Source organism: Euprymna scolopes, chromosome 35 (genome assembly GCF_053919585.1).
Source record: "Euprymna scolopes isolate OS-2025 chromosome 35, ASM5391958v1, whole genome shotgun sequence".
Taxonomy (NCBI): Eukaryota; Metazoa; Mollusca; class Cephalopoda; order Sepiida; family Sepiolidae; genus Euprymna; species Euprymna scolopes.
In genome coordinates this window covers 16,502,192-16,524,364 of record NC_136516.1, presented here as the reverse complement: position 1 = coordinate 16,524,364, position 22,173 = coordinate 16,502,192, and the positions used below count along the sequence as shown (strand labels likewise).

Sequence of the window (22,173 nt, the reverse complement as noted above, 5' to 3'; positions counted from 1 at the left end):
AGAAAGATTTTTTTTTTGAAAACAAAAATCAAATAAAAAATATCTATAATTAAAGAAATCGTTTTTTGGCATCGGAATATAAGAACAAATTTTTCCGATTCCGACACCCCAAAAGTTCTGATTTTACCAATTCCCGATAATCGTCCCAACACACACACACACACACACACACACACACACACACACACACACACACACACACACACACACACACACACACACACATCTATAAAAGAGAACACACGTGTGTGTGTGTGTGTGTGTGTGTGTGTGTGTGTGTCTGTGTACATTTCCCGACGCAATAACTATGTCAATTTTAAGTTTACAGACTCGAAATTTGATATACAGGGTACTGAGACTTGGGAAAATCGATGTGATCCGTTGTCGGACAGAAATTTGACCTTTCAGAATTCTACCAAACTCCTCCGACAATTTTGGGTCTAAACACTTGAAATTTTAGATATAGATTCCTTGAACATGGATCTAACTTAATAACTAGATTTGAGCCCAAAACAACAAATGTTAAGGGGGTTATAATAGGGGGTCAAAGTTTAAAAAATTGACCGTTTTTTTTTTGCTCAGCATAAACCTCCAAACACCCGGGCAACGCCGGGCACTCATGCTATAGTATATATATATATATATATATATATATATATATATATATATATATATATATATATATATATATATATATATATAATAGCCGCATTCCATTACGCAGATGGAACGTGCATCACGGCTTTATGATAGTAATTCTCCTGATAACCCGTCAGGTAGCAAAACTACCTGAACATTTTTAACCCATTACGCGAGCCCATCCTTCTCAAACGTCGTTAAGACATAAACACACCCAAACCGAAGTCAATCTAACAAAAACAACAAAGGAAAGATGAGCGCCGTTTGAAATATTTAAAGAGTTGGAATGTATGGCTTCATGTGAATATACTGGCACACACACACACACACACACACACACACACACACACACACACACACACACACACACACACACACACTAGACTATCCGTGACCCGTTGAGTCAGTATGCTATGGCTAGATATGGAATAACGATTAGATAATTAATGTATAAAAGTGCGAGTGACTATACAGAATTAGCGTATAAACGTGCAAAAAATTGAATGCATGCACGCGCGAAAACAAACATGGCGACCAGTGACAACATTACGGAATACATTGGATAATAAAGGTCTTAATATCATTCCCCTAAGATTGAATGAAAAATCCTTTATATGAGAAAGGGTGTGATCCGTTGAAAAAAAAAATGAAAGAAGACGAAAATAAAATAAAATACAAGGAGGAGGTGTGCATTGTACATGGCCACCCTAGTTTTTTTTTGGGGGGGGGAGGGCTGGTTTACAATATGTTATTGTACAGAGGGAGACAACTCTCGTTTACTAAGAGATTCGTTCATTTTTTCATCTCATAATTTAGGACGCTCAGCAACAATATTTTTATAACATCAAAACATTAAAAAAAAAAGTTGCCACGAATTTTTTTTTTAATGTAACATAGTTGATAACATTAATAATACAAAATGTAGATTTTTTTCTTTGAAAGTGTTTTTTTAGTTTAAAAACTGCTTTTATTCGTTCCAGATCACCTAGAGGCGAAGAGGGCGTTCGAGAAGACGATTACGTGGGTGACGTCACGGCCGTAACAATGAGGAAATAAATGTTACAAAATAAAAAAGAAAAAAAAAAAAAGAAAGCAAGTTGAAGTCGTTTTCTATTCTTTGTTCCCCTTTGCGACTGAGCATACGTGTTGGGTCCTGGACAACGTTACATATACAGATTGAAACAATAAAGTTGTCGCCTTAAAGAAAATAACACTACAGCTTTATTTTAAAACTTTTCTTGAAAAGATCAGTTCAGGTAACTTGATTATATAGTAGAGCCGACATCTATTCAATGTAGCCGCCTTCATCCTCAATCACCGCTTCGATATGGGTTCGGAACTGGGAGCATGCCTTTTCCACAAGCGCCGAGGAGTTGGGCGAATACTCGGTGGATACTGGCTTTGATGTTGTGGGAGGTCATGTTGGTAATGTTCTCGACGTATGACCAAACGAAGTAGCCCAGCGGAGTTAGGTGGGGAGAGGGGGTCAGTGAGAGAAGGGTACAAATTCGTAGCACTCCTGAAGTCAAGCTTGCGTCTCTTTTGACTTATGGGCCGGCAACAGAGTCCTGCTGCCACACCCAGGGTCTACCACACTCTTCATCACATCTAGGTACACTATGGCCAACTTCGAAGGTGTGAGGTGGCATGAGATGGCCTCATTTGAAACCAAAGTGATGGCAGTTGTACTCTATGGATTTTTGGTCATACGGATAGATCCTTACTTGCTACACGCAGATGCAGAGGCGACTAGAAGATGACGGATCCCGATATTGAGTCCTATAGGACTTTTGCCAGAGCTCTATTAACCGAGTAATTTTAATATTACGATGTTGTGACGGTCCTTCCTACAATGACGAGCGGTTGGACTTTGTGATATTGGTGGTGCCGACTACTGGTGATTGTCCATTATTTCATATCTATAAAGTAAGAATATGTGCGAGGACACTTCTTAACCTATATACTCAACGAATTTTTGATTTACAGACTTAGAATAGTGTATTCAGGCATATGGGAAACTTTAATCGGTTCCCACCCGGAAAAGGGGATGCTAAAGGGTCAAAATTAAGAAAATTAGTACTGGGGGGGGGGTCATCTTTCAACTGTTTCACGACTGCGCACGCACGAATCTTTTACATGACAACTTCCTTTTGTTAAGAATAAGTAGGTTTTAAAACATTGTTGAAGAACCTGGCAAGCTGGCCTAATGGGTATCCTACTTGATTCACTATCTGTAGTATTTGTTTCGATCTCAGCTCGAGTATTTTTTTTTTTACAAGAAGTGATCTGTTTAGAAAAAAACAACAACATTATACTCACACGCAAATGTCTCAGTTTCATTTCGTTTTTCGGCGGAGTTGAACAACCATCACACCGTGTGTAATTTGTATACCGATAAATTTTTTGAAATTTTTTCACTGGATTATTATTGATTGGACACTAATTAACCAGATTATGAAAAAAAATTGAAAAAAAAAAAGATCATTTCGACATTTGAAAGGGGTGCTAACTTTTTACTTACAACATTCTGGTAAATCAGTCACCCATTTTGTAACCAATAAAAACGCGGGTATACCAAAACCATAGAAAGTAAAAAATTACATGAGCCTACCGCATTTGTAAGTCAGAAATATATGTTTCTCAAAGAAAAAAAAATAGAATGAACATGACTTTTTTTTAAAATTGTTTTTATGAAAATAAAGTTTTGAATTTTTTTTTTAACTTAGTTTTTGGTATTGAAAAGTGAGTTTGTGGGTTTTTTTTTAAAATAATTTATTTGTGTTTATGAAAGGTGAGTTTGTGGGTGTTTCTTTACAATAATTTATCTATTTTTATGAAAGGTGAGGGTGTTTTTTCTTTTTGTTTTTTTTTTCAAAACTTAAAAAAAATTTTTTTAAGTATTATAAATTTTAATAACATGCTGGAGAAATATTTCATAATTTTGCATCCCGTTGTCAATTTTCATATCGTACGCCTCCAGACACATTGCTTCGTCAATATGGGACGTGTTTAGAAAAAAAACATGGCTGACCGATTTACGAGAACGTTGTAACTAAAAAATGAGCACCCCTTTCAAATGTCGAAATGATTTTTTTTTTCATAATCTGGTTAATTCGTGTCCAATCAATAATCCAGTCAAAAAAAAAAAAAAAAAAAAAATTCAAAAATCCTATCAGTATAGAAATTACGCAGGGGGTGATGGTTGTACAACTCCGCCATTTTTTTTCTTTTACTTCAAATTTTTTTAAAAAAGAATTTCACGTTACGTTTAATACCGGGCTACGCCAGATACATATGCTAGTATACAGATAAAATAAATGTCCCAATAAAATGTATACATTCTTTAAATTATCTCAACTCGCTACACGAATACACTATGTCACGTTTCCAAGAAATGCTTAGGAATAAAGAATTGTACTTCCATTAAAATCGGGTCCTGGATATGACCTTAAACTGTATCTGATGGTGAGGCCTCAGCTTGCGGACTTTGGAGAGTGCGGAGCCTCCCTTTACTTGCCATTGCTTCCAGTTCCATTCTGACCCGGAGTGGTAGTACCTGTTAGGGTCTCAGTTAAATAGAAACCGACTTGGAAAAAAAATATAATCTATTAAAAAGTTTTTCTTCCGAATCACTGGATTTAGCATTAAGTAACCTTAAAAGGGTTGATATGCCGTAAAACAAAGACAATCAACCAACAATCCATCAAAATAGAGCACCTCCCCACTATCATGATGTAAGAACCTTAACGATCGCCTGCCAAATAGATTTGTAGGACGAAGAGGAAATACCGAGTACTGTCCTCACTGGAATTTACCCCACTTTGGATTTTGGGGGTAGAGTTACACCATAAACCCAGCTACAATGTATGAATTCAAAGTGCCTGCTGAAAGAAGATGTGTCAACATATTAATTGAACGGATGAGGAACATTTTGAATTTAATCGGTGAGCGTTGTTAGCTGTTCATGGACAACAATGGCCAACAATTTGAACACTTTCGATAATTAACCGGTTTCTATATTTGTTCACAGTATTTTGATGTATGAAACACTTCTTTATTTTAATAAATGTTGGTTTTATAGTCATTTAAAGATTGTATACATTTTATTAAGACACCCTGTATTTTTTGTACTATACCCATTCTTTGGTAGGTAAAATTAATTCATATACGTTTTGTACATTACCCGTCCTAGGGAAGGTAAAATCATTTCAGATATGTTTATGTAATACCCGTACTAAGCTAAGTAAAAAAATCGTCTTCGTACATGTTTTGTACAATGCTCGTCCCAGGGAAGGTAAAATTATTTCATATATGTCCGTCCTAGGGAAAGTAAAATTATTTCATATATGTATTTTACATTACTCGTCCCAGGGAAAGTAAAATTATTTCATATGTTTTGTACAGTACCCGTCATATGGGTAGGTAAAATACTCTTTTACTCAAGATAGCAAATAATACATAGTCATCAAAAATTCCTCGATATCCTAACAACAGGTATGTTCAAACGCAACTTCACTTTTTATCTGTTTTATACGATCCCGTGCGACGCCGGATAACCCTGCCAGTTCATTCATAAAGTATGAATCAGATGATGATTGTGGACATTAGTTTCGGTAGCTTCCTAGCTTAGAGTTATTTTCTAGAAAAATATTGCGTACTTACAGGAAGGGACCACTTGAAGGTTGCCAAGTTAAATCATTTCTGTGGAACGAACTGGATTCGAACCTGTCACACCGACATTGTCAGTCAGTGTCGTTAACTACTTAGTCATCTTCAAATCCCTACTGCTGCTTATTGTATATGACAATATATTGTCATGTTATCAATGTAGTGAACAACTAGCGATATTGACGGTTAATTTTAAATTTAACACTTGTGCGTGGCGAGACACGATAAATTAAACTTAATTAGCATAGCCTGAGTAGGTTATATTCATACGAATTTAACATACGTCCTCGACACTCAGTCTAACAGAGTCCTAGTAATTTTGGAGTATTGAAGTGATCTTGCATATGCCGATCTGAGATATGGTTCTGTGTAGTCCTAGGAGGTCCACCGTCTTAGATCTTGCCTCACGTCTTCAGGACGAAGTAAGCTTATTGCTTACCGCCCGAGGCACCCCTACAGATGAATGCCGACGGGGCTGCTCATTTTTTCTTTTTGAAACTACGGTGCTCCTCCTTTACTCTCCACTGTCTGACCTTGTGTCACAATTTTTGGCGTTGAGAAGGAAGTAAATACGAGTGAGCGTTCCAAAAGTAATGTCTTCATTTTTTTTTTATTTCGACCCAATGAAACAACTGCATTGTTATCATGCCTTCGTAATGTGAAAGTTTTATCTCTCTGTTGCAGATATTGACGGTGTAAGACTGTAAGAAGATAATCCCTGTCACGGATGTATGTCAGAAGCACGGGTGCATCATTTAATTCCTGATGAAAGTGCACTGAGAATGATGCTGTCTATTCAGAAAAATAAATTCTTGAGCACAATTTAATGGTACCACTACTGTCTTCGTAGCTCTTCAACTTTTTGAGTTAAGAAAAAAATAAGAGGCTTTACTTTTGGAACGATCATTTTACGAAATTTTTATCCGAAATGAAAGTTACGCAAGGTCGTAACTATTGATGACGATTGGAGCACACCAAATATGACGGTCCTGGATATGACCTAAAACTATATCCGATGGTGAGGTCCCACCTTGCGGGCCTTGGGGAGTGTGGAGCCACCCTTTAATTGCCATTGCTTTCAGGTTCATTCTGACCCGGAGTGGTAGTAACTGTTAGGGTCCCAACTATAGGTTAAATAGAATCTGACTTAAAAAAATATATACTCTATTAAAAATCGTTCCTCAAAATAACTAGATTCGGCATTAAATAACCTGAAAAAGGTTGATATGCCGTAAAACAAAAACAACCAACCAACACCAAATATGGTAACTCGTCCGGTAAAATGTTGAAGTTATCGGCTATTTGGTAAATATTGCAGAAATAAGCCGGCGTTACCAAAATGTCGGTTATGTACTCAAAAGAAAGAAAGAAAAAAAAAAGAAAAAAAGAAAGAAAAAAAGAAAGAAAAAAGGACACGTATAAAGAACAACGGAAATAAAGTAGTTATGCAGATGCTTTTTTTTTGGCAAAGGAACGATGGCCTTTTATATGCAGATTCCTTTGTGGTCGGAATGCAACAAAAGGGCATTGCCATCTGTTAGGGCTTTTAGAAACGTCATCAATTGTCAAGAAGCCAACAGAATTGGTAAGTTACTAAGCTGTGAATTAATGCTGCTATTTGAGCTTATATATCTACATACATACATACATACATACATACATACATACATACATACATACATACAAGGTGTTCCAAAAGTCTTCGGCACATTTCAAGTCCTCATATCTGCTTAACTATGAATGGTAGTAAGATAAAATTGGTGCTATTTTAAAGCTAAATACGTTGTTAAGTTTTTTGTAAGGCTATTGATTTTTTTAAAAAATTCTTTAGAGATTCACTAGAAGCGTTCACTCAACCAGAAAAGACGTTTTGTGTGCCTGTATTGTCAAAAACTGAATCATGAACGCTTGTTCAACGTTCCTCCCACATCTCCAGATCTCACACACTGCAATTTTTTTTTGAGGGGCGGATTTGTGAAAGGACTGGTCTACGTGCCTCCCATTTCAAGAGATGTGGATGAGCTGAAGGCTCGAATAACAGAAGCTTCAGCAACAATTGCAAGGCAATGCTGGGACGCGTTTGGCAAGAATTTGACTATCTGCTTGATGTGTGCTAAGTATTATGCTATCCATTTGGTGTACAGTTAATTACGAATAGAGATTAGTATTTAATGCCAAAACAAGCTTGAACCACATATCCAACCATCAATTTGGCATTAATAATAACTCCAAATCAATGGTCCATAACTTTTTTTCTGTTTTAAACGGAGTAAAAATAATAAAAAAATCTAGTGTTTTTTTATGCATAGGTTTCAAATCTTTTTTATTATCTTCCACGAGAAACTAATAGAGTTTTTGCCATTGGTGCGAGCGATTGTTCCCTGTTAACAGAGCTATGTCACTGGTCCTGTGCTGTTCTAGGAGGCCGATCCTACCAGGCTTTGCCTTTCCCCTTTGAGAAGGTGATAGTTATTACTAAGGCTAGGACAACAGAATATTCTAATCGCCCTTTTGACTCTCGAGTATATATCCGACACACTTAGACATAGTAAATCAACCGAGAACCACATCACTCTATATAAAAGCATATAAGATATCAACGGATACACACTCGAGAGTCCAAACAATGAAAAGAATATGCTGTTGTCATAGCCCTAATAATTACTAATCGCGTTAGCTTAGTATACTAAGCACCTAATCGCGAAAAATATCGGCGGGGTTGCCGAGGCATTTTTGCAGGCAAGGGTGCTGTTCTTCTAGAATGCTAGCTTTACAAATCCCAGTAACCGACCCTTGTGTCACATCACCCCACCGTGCGAGACTGATAATTTACTTCATTTATAAAGTAATCGAATTGTGAATTTTGGAACATATCTGTTACGGTAAAGGTTTGAAATATGAGCTATATTTAGTTTTATGCCAGTTCTTCTTGCTTATGATTTCACAAATCTGGCTTTCAGTTTTTTTTTTTTTTTTAAAGTTTTTTTTTTATATATTCCTGTAGAGTTCTCTATGTGCAGATGTATTTTTTTAATATTTGAAAGTACAAAATTTACTCCTGATTTTGAAAATTATTTTTTTTTAACAAATCTGAACTTTAATTATTTTATTTTTAGGCAAAGCGTATAAAATGGGGATGAAAGCATTTCTATAATAGTCAAATATTACAGATGTTTTAGCAATTTCAACAATATCTATACAAGTGAGAATGTGTGCGTGTAAGGACACTTCTTAACCTATATACTCAACGAATTTTGGAGCTACAGACTTGAAATTTGGTATATAAAATATTCAAACATGTGGGGAACTTTTTAATTGGTTTTCATCCAGAAAAAAGGGTTGCTAAAAAATCAAAATTGAAAAAAAAATAGTACTTGAGGGTCATCACACTGTTATCGGTTTGTCAAGTGTTTCACGAGGCTTATAAACACTTTTTAAAGATCTTGGCAAGCTGGCCTCATCGTTATCGTACTTGACTCACTATTTTTAGGTTTTAGTTTCGATCTCAGCTTGAGTAGTTTTTACTTACAAGAAGTCAACTGTTTTAAACCTATAATACTCGCGTGCACATGTCTTAGTTCCCCCCCTTTTTTTTCTTCAATTTTTATAAAGGAATTTAACGTTACGTTTCATACTAGGCAACGTCCGGTACATCTTCTAGTTAATCTATAAAAGTGAGAATGTGTGTGTGTGTATGTGTGTGTGTGTGTGTGAGAGAGGACACTTCTTAACCTATATACTCAACGAATTTTTAATCTACAGGCTTAAAATTTGGTATATAGGATATTCAGGCACGTGGAAAATGTTTTATTTGGTTTTCATCCGGGAAAAGGGCTACTAAGGAGTAAAAATTGAAAAATTAGTACTTGAGAGTCATCGGATTTTTATGTTTGTCTATTTCGCGACTGCGCATGTGCAAATCATTCACATGACAGCTTCCTTATGTTAATAAGTAGATTTGAAAACACTTTTAAAAGATCGCGACAAGCTGGAGTAATGGTTATCGTACTTGACTCCTTGTCTTTAAGTTTTAGTTTCGATTCCAGTTCGAGTATTTTTTTTTTTTTTTACTCACAAGAAGTGGACTGTTTAGAAAAGGCGTAATACTCGCATGCAAATACGTCACTATCTTTACATATTTTTTACTTCATTTTTTTAAAAGGAATTTAACATTACGTTTAATACCGGGAACCACCGAATAATCTGCTAGTATATATCAGAAATCGATTCTCAAATTTCAGTTTGCTTTGAGTAATTTAAAGTTCTTTTGGGCAACATCTTTCAGCTGAACTTTCAAATATTTCATACTAGCAATCCATCCGGCGGTTCCCGGTCGTAAAGTATGCATAAATATTATATTTTAATCCCTGCAGATTTTATTATTATAGAGCCAATTCTCTGTTAATTATTATCCAATATATAATAACGATTTTAAAAGTTATATATATATAAAAAAATATGATTTGGTTACCATCTGCTAGAATCAAAGCAAAAACGTTTATCGCTCTAGCCTTAGTCGTTATTTATTTCTCCAGCGTCGTTACTATCCAAGCCACTGACAGATCACTACGAAAGGTTAAAAATTAAGCAAGTGAGCTATGAATGTTTAATTTTGCGAATGCGCAAAAGTAACAGTAGTAATATTTTATCCGACTTACCCTGCAAAATTCAATTGTTTTGTTTTCAGTTTTGACCTCTCAGAAACAATTTTTGCCGGCTAAAAACCAAATCGATGGTGTGCTACAGGTTCAAGTACACTACATATTTTTCAACTCTGTAGATAAAATATTCAGAGAGAAGTTTGGTAGAGGCTTTTCGCACACACACAAGGTCATATATCTTTCCGTTTAATAGAGCGGTTTCATCTTACATTATATGCAATTATGCAGAATGTAGAAACTATGCATAAATAGAATCCAGCATAATTGTGAAATGAAACCAATCATCTAATAATAGAAACAAAATTTTTTAAATAAATGCCAAAAGTGGCTTATTACCTTCATTTATATGTAAATAGATGGGAACAAGTGATTTTTTTCAAAACGGGTCAAAATTGGAGGGTCGCTGGCCCCAAACGTGATTTGACCGCGTCGACGCGTGAAAATGGCCCAAATTTCACCCCCGAACACACTTAATCATTTATTGAAAGCCACAGGGTGCATTTTTTTACTATAAATGCATTTGTATCATTAAATCTAACATTCCCATTGGCTATCCCACAAGTATAGGGTTTTTTAGGGTATCTCAGAGTCCAAAATGGGTCAAAATTACCCCAAAATTAGCCAAAAATGGTCGGAAATCACGGATTTTCCAAAATGCACCTCCCAAGCCACACAGGGTGCAATTTTTGACCATAAATTGCTCTATATCATTAAATCTAACATTCTCACTGGCTATCCCACCTATATAGGGCTTTTCAAGGTATCTTAAGGGTCCAAAATGGGTCAAATTTATCCAAAAATTAGCCAAAAATGAACAAAAATCACGGATAATCCCCAAAATGCAGGTATTATATCTCATCGGGCTCCTATAAACACTCCTGTATGGCTTTTTACAGTTGGAAGACTGAAATAACCACCCTGTTATCTTATCCATTTGTATTTAGGGTATTTAGAGATCTTTGGGGGATGTAAAAAGGGTCAAAACAATCCAAAAATGACAAAATTACGCTTTACGGTACATAACATATGAATCATTAGTTCATTCATCAATGATACTTTTTAGAAACATCGTAACTTTACTACATCAACTTCTCAGAGAGTAATTAATTGTAAATTGAACATTGAATGTCAATAAAATGCTGTCCAAGAAGAGTCTGAATTCATATTGTTCTCATAGTTACCCCAAAATTGATGAAAATGGCCCTCGATTCGCTATTTCTCGATTTGTAACCAATATATTGAATAACTTGATAAAAGGTATGAGTAATTAGCAAAGGAATTATTTTGTTATTTCACCAGTTCGCAGATTGTAAGTGACATGTGTTTGGGTGGCGATCTCGGTACATGGGACGGTGCTACGGATTGTACCAGATCTGTTTAATGAGTAGTTCAAATTGTTTGAGGTATCATGCTCTGGCAATTGGTCACTTATATCCTCCACTTCAAATTGATAATCGTCCAAATCCAAACGATTGTGCAGTTCTTGCTCTGCCAGAAACCGTTCATGTTCCATATCGACATGGAAAGTGTCAATGAGCCATTTGCGAGAGAGAGACTTTTGATCGACAAAGAATCTTTGTTCATGTACATCAAATTCATCAGGATTCACATCTTTTGAAAGTATATTGAGAAGGACATGGTGCTCTCGTTTCCATTTAATCATATTCACACGTCTGGAACCCTTTGCTTTGTAGACATCTTTGTCGTAAATTTTTAGCGATCGATCAAGTTTATGTTTTATCCCAGGTATTGTAACATAACGAACATCACTTTCAAAGGCTTTCTGCCACAATTGTAGTAATCGCAAGGAGAACTGGTGAATATGATTTTTCTGTGTCGTGGTACCATATTTGGCAGCATGATGTTGCACAGCTTGAACACATTCAGCCTCAGTTGGAAGAGAATCAAGCAGAAGATAAGTCCAATCGTCGTAATTATAATCTTCGTCAATCTGCCCTGCTATACCAGCCATGTTCATTGCATTTTACTAACTGAAAAAGAAAGCAAAGTTCAATCAAATTCACAATTAATGCAATGCAATGTTATCGTGTCTATTTAAAGATGCCATTGCATTGTTACAGAAAGAAAACATTTCCTTATTTGGTAATTTTCCATCTATAACTCAAATTAAGCCTCTTTTTGACAACCTATGTTGATTCTTAGGGACTTTTTGACTCTCTTTGGCTAAATCGGCCAGATTTAGCCCCTTTTAAAGGTCCTTATACCCCTCATTAACAGTGCAAAAGTTAGGAGAGTGCCTGCTTCAAGCATTTCCCAACAGTTTCTGCCATGTAGAGGTGTCTTTGGGCCGATGGGAGGTGCATTTTGGAAAATCCGTGATTTCCGACCATTTTTGGCTAATTTTGGGGTAATTTTGACCCATTTTGGACTCTGAGATACCCTAAAAAACCCTATACTTGTGGGATAGCCAATGGGAATGTTAGATTTAATGATACAAATGCATTTATAGTAAAAAAATGCACCCTGTGGCTTTCAATAAGTGATTTAGTGTGTTCGGGGGCGAAATTTGGGCCATTTTCACGCGTCGACGCAGTCAAATCACGTTTGGGGCCAGCGACCCTCCAATTTTGACCCGTTTTGAACAAAATCACTTGTTCCCATCTATTTACATATAAATGAAGGTAATAAGCCACTTTTGGCATTTATTTGAAAAATTTTGTTTCTATAGCCTACCCCTACTAATAAATAATAAAAATGAATAATTGATTAGCGCTCGTTTTTTTTAACGGAATATTATAAGTTAAGCTTCAGCTAGTCGCTTCTATGACTGAGTATATTCAGAAGTTACTTTTTCTATTTAAAAATGAAAACTATCTGGCATTCGGGCTAAGATCGCAGTGTGGTACCTGTTCTGATGCTATACTTAAGTTAATTTGTCATTAGCCAATGGAAGGGAAACCCTTCTATACTAATACTTTTTTTTTATTTTTGCTTACTTCTAGAATGTCCCTTTTGGGGGAGCTGTTCCCCCACCCCACATTAAAAACGACCTTGTGTCACATTTTGCTGGAGGAAGCAATTAAATACTAATAGAAAAAGTGGGCTTTTAATATCAATGTCAGAGCCAGAATTCTATAAATATGCATTACATTTAATCCATAGTCATAAGACAATGAGTAAGCAAGATTCCCTGAACTTCAATTACTTATTAAGACCCCTTAAGCTTAAGCATTAAACATGATGCATTTTCTAGAATAAAAATCGTACAACGAAATTTATTGTACATTGGAATAAGGATTCTCGACGTAAGGTTTAATGCAATTATATCTTAGTTTTTATCCTCGTAAGAGCGAGATAACAGTAGCCCCCCCCCAAAAAAAACAAGATGGTTTCCACCAATCAGCACCCATGTTTTTAGCAGACTTTTTCTTCCCAAGCCCACTCAAGCGGAGCCTAGTAGTCGATGTTTTATGCTCATCGCCGTCCATCAAACAAGATCACCGCAGACTAAACAGTATCACGTTTACAGGTCAGTTATTGTATTTCGTGACTAGTCACTTCTTCATGGTCGGGTGTTTGGGTGGATGGGTAGGTGGGGCAACAAATCGATTCTGATACTGAAGTCCCTCGTCATCTGTTCGTACCGGGTTGTTGAGAATCGAATGCCTGACTCATCTCTTTTCGCGTAACTGAATCTAGTCGAACTAAAAATGACCAGTTGTAAGCCGACTTAGGTTAATACCTCCGAGGTAATTGAACTCATCTAAATTCTACATTATTTAATCAGTTGGAATGTTTATCGAGATGAGTATTATCTATTCGTTTATTTATCCCGGACTATTATCCTCATCTTTCTTAGTTGTTGTTTCGCGACGTTTCGGCCAACTATTCCTCTGGCCTTCGTCAGGTGGTAACCGTAACGTGGTGAGACGAAAAACAACTATGGATGGCAGTAATTGCTAAGAATGCAATTAGGAGATTCGGAGTTCCTATCACGCCGCAAATCATTTCTTCATTTGCATATTTTAAAAGTAAGCAATAATCAAAAGTGACTTTTCCAGGGCATTCATCGTCAAGCCCAAATATCGGCTCATGTGATATTGTAAAGAAAGACAGACGGAATTTAATGAACGACATTATCGTTATATTTTATTTCAATTTTTGTTTTCTTTCTTGGTCCACCGGGCAAGATTCCTCGTAATATAATATTCAATAATGGATTGATTCTATAATACATACACAATCTTCATGAATTAAAATATTTTTAATCGTATTGTACGACCGGGCAACGATGGGCGTCCAGCTACTATGCATAGGCATGTTACAAATATTTTCTCAAAAATATTACACTCGTATTGTTGTGTAACGTTTCCAAACACGTTGCAACCTCAGTCGCAAAGGAGACAAAGAATAGGAAATAACTTAAACTCTCTTTTTTTTTGTTATACAACGACATTTATTTCCTCCATTCTCCCACCACGTGTGACTTCTCGTTACGTCTGTGACGTCTTTCATGTTATAGTTTTCTCGAACGTGCTCTCCTTTTTATACTCTTTTTCCTTGCCGTGACGTTATTTCCCTAACGGCTCGATATTTGTATAGAGCCGTCCGCGCTATGTTGCACTTGCTCATTTTCAAAATGTTATCTGCGTATTTGCATACAATTGTATCAGCCGATATTGACATATAAGTATATAAGAATTTATTAATCATAATTTCGAACAATGTTTTAATGGTATTCCAACCCCAGAGGAAACAATCGATTGATTTAATTTAAAAATGGTCGATTTCACCGATTTCGATGACAATAAAAATATGGGAGTGTAAAATATTTAATCCCTGGCAATGTCGGATCTCCCTGCTATGTCAGCCCCTTTAAGAAACTCGTTTCTTATTGCTGAGCACTTTCGGTTGAAATAAAGTCGGTCAACTTAGCTCTTATGCGCAGATCATCATATAATGATTAGATCACTCTGACAGACTTGAAAAAGAATTTTAAAAAATTATTTAAACTTCAACAGTATTTCTCGCGGTTAACGGTGGCCGAATGGATAAGGTCTTTGCTAATGAAGCCAGAGATGGCTTCTGTTGCCGGATTCGAATCTATCGACTGGTGTTAATCGTGACACCCTGCACTGACGATTCCCGAAATGATAAAACACTAGTACCTGTATTTAATAATTATATATATATATATATATATATATATATATATATATATATATATATATATATATATATATATATATATATACATATGTACATATATATATATATATATATATATATGTACATGGGAGTCGTTCCAAAAGTAAAATTTTATTTATTTTAATTCAAAAAGCTGTAGAGCTACGAAGACGAGAGTAGTACCATAAAAACGAGTGACCAGGATTTATTTTTCTATCACCTCTGACCGATGAAACTATGAGATTAACGAAAATAGATTTTTTAATCCAACCGTGATAGACCAACAAACACGGTATTTATTAACTTAGCATGACAGACCAACCGCTAGACAGAGGCACTAATACAATATTGATCCATTCAATCTTAGCGTGAGGTGGCAAACAGATTATTTGAAACGAGCCGGCGAGTCCAAACGACGGTCAGAGCTCCTAAAAGCTACACGTGGACGCAGCTAAACATGCTAGTTTTAACTGAATCGTGACCACAGACCGCCGTACGGAACAACTTATCTACAAAAAAAGGGGGGGGGGCAGATAAATTTATTTCCTTTTTAAGCACTTGACGCAATCAGCTGTCAGTATGGAAGACACGTGTGGTAAAAAAAAAACGATAAGGAAAGAACAATTAAGTCGATAGTTATTTGAATGTCCCATTAGCCTCGTTTCCGACAAGCGGGAATGCCGTAATCTAGGGCGACTTGACCTTACAAGATTTCTGCAAAATCCGTTTCAATAGAAACGCGTGTGGTGAGAAAATCGCTTTTCAGACTAGTACGCATATTAGCGCAAACTATACCATCATCCTTTTCAAAGACAACTCAAGAATGCGCCCGTTTGCACCCAAATTCAACAATGTACCCGTTTGCACCCAAATTCAACAATGTACCCGTTTGCACCCAAATTCAACAATGTACCTGTTTGCACCCAAATTCAACAATGTACTCGTTGAACCCAAATTCAACAATGTACCTGTTTGCACCCAAATCCAACAATGTACCCGTTTGCACCCAAATTCAACAATGTACCCGTTGAAACCAAATTCAACAATGTACCCGTTGAACCCAAATTAAAAAATGTATATGTACAACTAGCAGGGAGTCCGTGGTTGCCAGGTCGTAAAATACGCTTAAATACGATATTTTAAATTATGTAGATTCGTATTTGTGATTATAGTGCCAATTCTCTGTTGTTTATTATATTATATCCCATATACAGTAGTAATTTTAAAATAAATATATATATATATATATACACCTTTGGTGCCATCAGTTAGAATAGAAACCAAAACATTTAGCGCTGAAGCTTTGGTCGCTACTGTTGCACCTATATACTCAGATGGGTAAGAAAGCTAAAAAGGAACCAACTTGAACGTATAAACGTATAGAATTTAGCGTTTTCGTATAAGAGCATTTAAAGTCGACGTACGCCTGCCAAATTCTAATTCTTTTAAGTTCAGGAGGTTGGAGTTTATGCGCGTTGGTTTTTTTATATATACAGAAGTATTAAAGTATTATTGGACGTGTCAATAAGAAATGAAATTTTATTGTTATTATTCAACTCTTCTGTAAGTTTAAGGATTGAGTTTTTTTTTTAAAAAGGTACTGTAATTGGTATATCATTTCATTATTTTCAGCTAAAATAAGGATGTCGTCCACATAACGTACATATATAGAGGGCTTTATATTATTTATAACTATTTTGTTCTCTAAATAAGGCATGTAGAATTCATTTAGAGTTGGTCCAAGGAACTTAAAAAATGAGTGCCCACAAAGGTACAAAATAACCATAATAAATTTATTAAATCGCGTTAAAATGATGTCCTCCACAAAAAAGACACTACTCATTGAAATACAAACATTAAGCAAGTACTCCTCAACAATCATTTCCCTAATTACATTGTTGATGAACAAATAAAACCAATGCTACAATCCCTTAAAAATCCTAATAATAATATTAGCCAACACCGCAATGCAAACTCCATTAATATATTTTACTAAAATCAAATGACACCTAACTTCAGAATCGAAGAAAAACGCAATTAAAAATATCGTACGTAGATACTTGACGCCTGCTGACAGTAACTCTAAAATTAAATTTCACAAAACCTTGTGGTTAGAAGATCAAAGTGTAGTATCTGTTCCGGCAGATACTGCACTTAAGATAATTTGTACCAGCCAATGGAGGGGAAACCCTCTATACTGGGACAATTATTATTTTTGGTAACCAGAGTGACCCCTTTTAGGGGAGCTGGTTTTTACCTCACATTAAAAACGGCCTTGTGCCTAATTTGCTCAGTGGGGGAGCAAATAAATACCATCTGTTCCGGCAGATACTGCACTTAAGATAATTTGTACCAGTCAATGGAGGGGAAACCCTCTATACTGGGACAATTATTATTTTTGGTAACCAGAGTGACCCCTTTTAGGGGAGCTGGTTTTTACCTCACATTAAAAACGGCCTTGTGCCTAATTTGCTCAGTGGGGGAGCAAATAAATACCATCTGTTCCGGCAGATACTGCACTTAAGATAATTTGTACCAGTCAATGGAGGGGAAACCCTCTATACTGGGACAATTATTATTTTTGGTAACCAGAGTGACCCCTTTTAGGGGAGCTGGTTTTTACCTCACATTAAAAACGGCCTTGTGCCTAATTTGCTCAGTGGGGGAGCAAATAAACACCATCTGTTCCGGCAGATGCTGCAAGCTATGACTAGCTATGACTAGCAAAGACCAGATGTGGGGGCAATCCCACATGCCTGACCATTAACCAGCTCCCATTTCCCACCTCTCGGGAGCTGGTCCCCTTTTTCCCTTCCCCCTCCCTTCACTCCTCACATTAAAAATCGGCCTTGTGCCTAATTTGCTCGGTGGGGGAGCAAATAAATACAATCTGTTCCGGCAGATGCTGCACTTAAGATAATTTGTACCAGTCAATGGAGGGGAAACCCTCTATACTGGGACAATTATTATTTTTGGTAACCAGAGTGCCTCCTTTTTGCCTACTTTTAGGGGAGCTGGTTTTTACCTCACATTAAAAACGGCCTTGTGCCTAATTTGCTCAGTGGGGGAGCAAATAAATACCATCTGTTCCGGCAGATGCTGCAAGCTATGACTAGCTATGACTAGCAAAGACCAGATGTGGGGGCAACCCCACATGCCTGACCATTAACCAGCTCCCATTTCCCACCTCTCGGGAGCTGGTCCCCTTTTTCCCTTCCCCCTCCCTTCACTCCTCACATTAAAAATCGGCCTTGTGCCTAATTTGCTCGGTGGGGGAGCAAATAAATACAATCTGTTCCGGCAGATGCTGCACTTAAGATAATTTGTACCAGTCAATGGAGGGGAAACCCTCTATACTGGGACAATTATTATTTTTGGTAACCAGAGTGCCTCCTTTTTGCCTACTTTTAGGGGAGCTGGTTTTTACCTCACATTAAAAACGGCCTTGTGCCTAATTTGCTCAGTGGGGGAGCAAATAAATACCATCTGTTCCGGCAGATGCTGCAGGCTATGACTAGCTATGACTAGCAAAGACCAGATGTGGGGGCAACCCCACATGCCTGACCTTTAACCAGCTCCCATTTCCTACCTCTCGGGAGCTGGTCCCCTTTTTCCCTTCCCCCTCCCTTCACTCCTCACATTAAAAATTGGCCTTGTGCCTAATTTGCTCGGTGGGGGAGCAAATAAATACCATCTGTTCCGGCAGATACTGCAAGCAAAGACCATATGTGGGGGCAACCTCACATATAAGACCTTGGTCAATGTAGGGGCAACCCTTCATACCAATTGTCATATCCAGCTCCCCTACTCCCCGGGGAGCTGGCCCCCATTTCCCCTTCACTCCTCACATTAAAAATCGGCCTTGTGCCTAATTTGCTCAGTGGGGGAGCAAATAAATACCATCTGTTCCGGCAGATACTGCAAGCAAAGACCATATGTGGGGGCGACCCCGCATATAAGACCTTGGTCAATGTAGGGGAAACCCTTCATACCAATTGTCACTATCCAGCTCCCCTACTCCTCGGGGAGTTGGTCCCCATTTCCCCTTCACTCCTCACATTAAAAATCGGCCTTGTGCCTAATTTGCTCGGTGGGGGAGCAAATAAATACCATCTGTTCCGGCAGATACTGCAAGCAAAGACCATATGTGAGGGCGACCCCACATATAAGACCTTGGTCAATGTAGGGGTAACCCTTCATACCAATTGTCACTATCCAGCTCCCCTACTCCCCGGGGAGTTGTTCCCCATTTCCCCTTCAGTCCTCACATTAAAAATCGGCCTTGTGCCTAATTTGCTCGGTGGGGGAGCAAATAAATACCATCTGTTCCGGCAGATACTGCAAGCAAAGACCATATGTGGGGGCAACCCCACATATAAGACCTTGGTCAATGTGGGGGCAACCCTTCATACCAATTGTCACTATCCAGCTCCCCTACTCCCCGGGGAGTTGGTCCCTATTTCCCCTTCACTCCTCACATTAAAAATCGGCCTTGTGCCTAATTTGCTCGGTGGGGGAGCAAATAAATACCATCTGTTCCGGCAGATACTGCAAGCAAAGACCATATGTGGGGGCAACCCCACATATAAGACCTTGGTCAATGTGGGGGCAACCCTTCATACCAATTGTCACTATCCAGCTCCCCTACTCCCCGGGGAGTTGGTCCCCATTTCCCCTTCACTCCTCACATTAAAAATCGGCCTTGTGCCTAATTTGCTCGGTAGGGGAGCAAATAAATACTATCTGTTCAATCAGATGCTGCTAGCAAAGACCATTGCCCTTGTGGCAATCTTCTGGTCCATGTAGGGGCAACCCAACTTGGGCCAGCTGGCAAATCACTATCCAGCTCCCATTTCCCACCTCTCGGGAGCTTCACGACTGAGACAATTCTTATTTTTGTTCCTTTTCTCCACGTTAAAAAACGACCTTGGTGTCTAACTCTGTCCCGTGGGGAGGCATTGTAAACAGAAATAACTCATTACCAGCTATAAAAACGTTGGAACAAACCAATGTAGTGTGTAGAATCAAATGCTCCATGGGAGAATGTAACTCCGGAAATAACACATACATTCGGCATACAACGACAACGTTGTCCCCGCGAATAACTATGCATCTAAATGATACTCGTGCTATATATAAACATTTGATAAAAGAACATAACTACCCCCCTCCAATCTAAGAAAGGTCTTCGTTGACAATATGGGTTATGAAAAAGATCATGAAAGTGTTCATGCCATCGATGCTTAATTTCGTGGATGAATCGAAAGCGCTCGTAATAGCAACAATTATGGAACTTTTTTTTTTATTAATATTTTTGATTTTGATATAAAAAAAATTATACGGAAAATCGAAAAATTTAAAAAAAAAGAAAAAAGAAGAAGCATGAAACAAAGTGTCTCCGTTGAATTTAATAATGCACACACACACACACACACACACACACACACACACACGTAACGTGTATATATATATATATATATATATATATATATATATATATACACGTTACGTAAAAAGGCAAACATTCGAAAGAAACTAGGGAAAAACATATTCTGCAATGAGGTATTGAAAGAGTAAATTAAAGATGGTTCTCTTAGAATGTGATTTTATTTGCATTGAACTATGTAGCACAATATTATTTTCTGAGGATTTGTTAATATTTATCAATTTATCTAATTTATGCCAGTTGTATACTTAAAATAAATAGACTATTTGCATAGAAATCTAAAAAAGAAAATTATATTTTGCTGTGTGTTATTGGTTTTTCTGCGAAAAAAAAAATCCTTTTTTTTGCGCTATCCAGAAAATTTATTTATCAAAACATTTGTTAGTAAAATATATTTCTCTGTTTTCTTGGAATTTCCGCAGATCTTGTCAGTGTTTGATAATGCTTATTCGGATTACCGTTCTTGAGTGTTGAGGATATGGAATTTTCCCATCCATAAAATATTTTTAAAATATAAAATAGACTTAGAGAAATATAGATATTTTCATATTATAAAAATATTTTGGACAGCACGAAAAGATATTTTCGACAGTATGAAAAAGATATTTCTAACAGTATGAAAAAGAAGATATTTTTGACTGAGAAATGTTTACTATTACTATTACTATTCAACTGAGAAACAAAATAACATTGCCCCCCCAAAAAAAAATTATACAATGTTTCGATACTATGACGAGTAAACTGACTTATTTTGATGTACATGTTTCTGTAACGTGTACCAACAGCTGTGCGTAAATTAGATGAAAAAAAAAAATGTCACTATTTTTTATATTTTCACAGCGTTGCGGTTGATGTAATTTCTCTGGATTAAATAAAATGTTTTGCTTGAAATTTTGTGCAGATTCCAGAGTTCGACAAGATGCACTTTAAGAAACTCGAAGGTTACATCGTCCGAAACGTTGTACGAATAATACCCAATATGAGAACAGGAATCCGAAAACTGCAAATAATACGTATAAATTACGGCTTCCATACATATTTTTCTCATAAGCGTTATAAAAATAAAACAGAAACGTGTGGCCTACTTTCACTATCGACAGACATAGACGTCACAGTTTATACAGTTTTTCTTGTATAGCTAGAATGCACCGGGATCGAAACCGCTCTGCCAATATTATAGGGACATTTTTAAATTAGATTATCAGTGATATTATAGTTAAGGTAAGTCGACCGATCGTATTTTATTATTCGACCTCTTTTTTTCAGGTTTTGATTTCATTGTCACTTCTTTTCGTCTGGGGTGCACTTGGGATTTCTGTTTTTAGAACGATAACCTACCCGTTTACTCGTATAAGATATCCTTCACAATACACAGAAATATATATATATATATATATATATATATATATATATATATATATATATATATATGCGTGTTACAGAAGAAACGGGTTATGTTCGTAATTGTTGGTAAAATGTTACACGAACAACACATACATGTGTATATATATATATATATATTTAACGTGTGTGTATATATATATATATATATATATATATATATTTAACACGTATATGAGTATACATACAAACACATACATGCAAATATAT

The 22,173-nt window shown here is 36.7% G+C and overlaps 1 protein-coding gene across 1 annotated transcript in view; it reads right to left on the bottom strand.

Moving 5' to 3' along the window:
* Nucleotides 1–22,173, bottom strand: part of LOC145259712 (matrilin-1-like) — a 246,121-nt gene that overhangs the window by 98,809 nt on the left and 125,139 nt on the right. The window lies entirely within an intron of this gene.